This window comes from Dioscorea cayenensis, chromosome 16, assembly GCF_009730915.1.
Source record: "Dioscorea cayenensis subsp. rotundata cultivar TDr96_F1 chromosome 16, TDr96_F1_v2_PseudoChromosome.rev07_lg8_w22 25.fasta, whole genome shotgun sequence".
NCBI lineage: Eukaryota > Viridiplantae > Streptophyta > Magnoliopsida > Dioscoreales > Dioscoreaceae > Dioscorea > Dioscorea cayenensis.
This window is the reverse complement of record NC_052486.1, coordinates 1,109,263-1,112,731: the sequence shown is the minus strand read 5'-3', so window position 1 is coordinate 1,112,731 and position 3,469 is coordinate 1,109,263.

Genomic DNA, 3,469 nt, shown 5'->3' with positions numbered 1-3,469 from the left:
GTTCCTTCAATTATGCAAAAGTGTTTTCAATTATCTTCAAAGTAATTTTCAATTAATCAACTCATTTTGGCAATAACAATCTTCTTAAATAATTTGCGATTTAATAAAATTATACATTAATCAATAAATTCAGAGATCTTTTAAGTTTACTCCCATCAAATAATTAAAAATAACTTTAAATCTCAAAAATAAGAAAATTACTTCACACCTCCATCAAATCCGCTTAATTAATCATGTAACAAATGAAACAAACTCTTAATAATACAAGAAAGGAAATATTGTATTTTAACTCTAATATATTCATCCAACTAAACAATCATTGGCCCTTTTTACAAAAGGTTTATTCCTCAAGGCCCTTTAAAATTTTCCAGCCCAAAATTTTTGGGCTAAAATGATGTACTGTACAAACAACACTTGAAAAACATATATATAAAATTTTGCATCTATAGCTCCATTAAACACAAATATTTTTATTTTAATGTTAGGGTGATTTTTTTTTTTATAATGTTAAGTTACATATGATGGTGTTATTAGAATTGAAGCATAAGATAAATTGCCATTTTTCAAAAAAAATTTTTTTTTTTTTGGTTCTCAATTTTTTAAAAATTAAAAATTGAGCTGAGAAAAAAAGAATTTTTAAGTTTGAGTTAATTTTAAGTCAAGCTCAAGATAGGCTGATCAAACGGAGCACTATATTGATATAATTAAAATTTTATAAAAAATCCTTTAAATCAAAACATAATTTTCATGTGGTAGAAAAAGAGAGAAATTTTAATAAATATATGCATTTTAATTTTAGGTTAAATATTGAAAAATCCATTATTAATTAAGAGTAACTTCATTCATGATTATTTTTTAAAAATTTAAATAATTAATTGGCATAATTATATATATTTTAAATTTTTCGCATGAATAAATATCGGAATAAGCCAAACTATTATTTTGCATGAAGATCCTTCTTTTGTAGTATTTTTTGAAAACATAGTTTTATTAAATCAATTTTTTTAATAATAGTTATACTTTGAAAATATTCTCATAACATTATCTTTATTCAAAATATAGTATAATTTGATTTTTTTTATAAACAACAATAAATAGCATAAAAGGCCAGGGATAAAAACAAGTCCATCCAAAAGTTATCTAAACAAACAAATTTAATATATATATATTTTTTAAAAATTACATAATGCTTCGTTATATATATATATATATATATTATTAATTTTACCACAAACTCTATAATTTATTAAAATAAAAAATTTCTATAATTTCTTAATATTTATACAAGATTTACTAGTGTTTATATTTAACCAATTTTTAAACATGTGATATTTTCTGATGATATTATTATGCAATAAATAAATTATTTTTGATCTATAATTCATTTAATATAAATTCATCAACCGTAGTTAAATTCCAAATATATTCAAATAAATATCGCCTTTTTTTAAAAAAAAAGTTACATTAGCATGTTAGTGTTTTATTTAATTAATCTTACCTAGTTTAATAATCATCTTTATAATTTTTTACATCAGGGTTAATTTAGTAACCCTCATCAGCTTTTCTTATAATTAATTCTAAAAATGTTAATTATTAATAAAAAAAATAATTGCAAAATATAATCGATATAGGATCGATTCGAACTTCATAAAATAATCATATATCTTTCTTAAATTAATAATATTTATATTATTTTAATTAATATTAATTAAATCAAAATCGAGTCATATGAATTATATAATATATATATATATATATAGTCTAAAACTTTGTGCTTAGCCTGTTGTTTATATAATGAGTATAGATAAAATAGGTTGGTGAGATGCGGCTGCTTGACATCGCATGAATTATTTTATGAGTAAATTAAATGGTTGTGGTCCTTGTGGAGGTAGCAATAAATAAGAAGATATAAATATAAATTGTCTTGCTTTTCATTTCAACATAAAACCAATGGTGAAACTACATGTTTTGTTTGTTTGTTTGTTTTTCTTTTTGTAATCTTTGAAGTTTTCTTTATTTTAACTTCATGCTTAGCCATCCCCCAAAAAAAACACATCCTATAAACTTAACCATGTTTTGTTTGAAGTTTTCTTTTTTAATCTTTTGTATTTATTTGTTTTAATTCTATCTTGGTCGGTTTTAACTTCACGTGAGAAAAAAAAAATCATATAATTAGATAGTTGAATTTTTGTCAGAATAAACCGGGATTAAATATCCTAGTTACAACTATTTTATCTCTTATATTGATTTATTTTAATGCTGCCATGGCTGGTTTTAACTTCACATAATAAAAAATATATATAATTAGATGGTTGAATGTCTGAAAATAAACCTGAAAATAAACCGGAAATCAATCCTGATCACACACATATATATATACATTTTTTTATAAGAAAGATATTTTGTTGGTGGTAAATCACTAGAATAATATATATATATATATATACATATAATTGAACCCATTGACAATATAATAGGAAAATAATTAAAATTTGCCATACAATAAGAAAACATTTTACACGAATTATTCATGATAAAATTGAAAACAAAAATTATTTAAATTTTAGTTAGCAATTCAAACTTGGTTTCTCATGAATACAAGTGCAAAGAATGTTGTTGAAATTTCTTTTCTTTTTGTTTTTTTAAAGCAGTGGTTTGATTTGGAGGCTTAAAAGTGAAGAAGCTTCTATTTTGTGGCAATATGAAAGTGCCTCAAAAGCTTATATATTACAAACTTTTAATATATTGATAATTATATATTTTTGTTTTTAATCTTTGATGTAATGACCACTAACATTAATTATTATAGAAGGTAGAATTATTCTCTTTCGATTGCTTTATTTCTTTTATCCAATCTCTTAATTTTCTTAGTTTTTGATTCTATACTCTAGGTGATTAAAATAATACAGTCATCAGAGATTGGGTATATATAATAAAAGAGTTATTCTAAGTTCACATTTAGAGTTTCACACTATAAAAATAATAAACCATCAATAAAATTATATAATTATAAAAGATAAACCATAAATAAAGTTATATAAATATAATATTTTCTTAGGTGCAATTTATCCGTCACTAATTAATCTTTATAAACGAAAGAAAGTTATTAGGTGTCTATATTTATAATTTCAACTCTACAAACATAAATCGCTGGGCCAAATTTTATATAAATTATATATATATTTTAGTTCCAATTTTATTTGACACCAATGTTATAAGGAATGGATAATCTGTAAATTATAAAGAAAAACTTGATCAAAATTCAAGCTCCATACAATTGACAGCTGTGACCAATTAATCAATGTGTTTTAATAAATTGCTATAAGAGAAAGAACATAAGCAAACATACACATATATATATATATATATATACATGTAATCACGCATCATAAAAATTATATTTTTATTTTGAGTGGATGTTGACTAGATCACAAAATTCGTGTCATGTCATGGTCAGCAATACGTAACT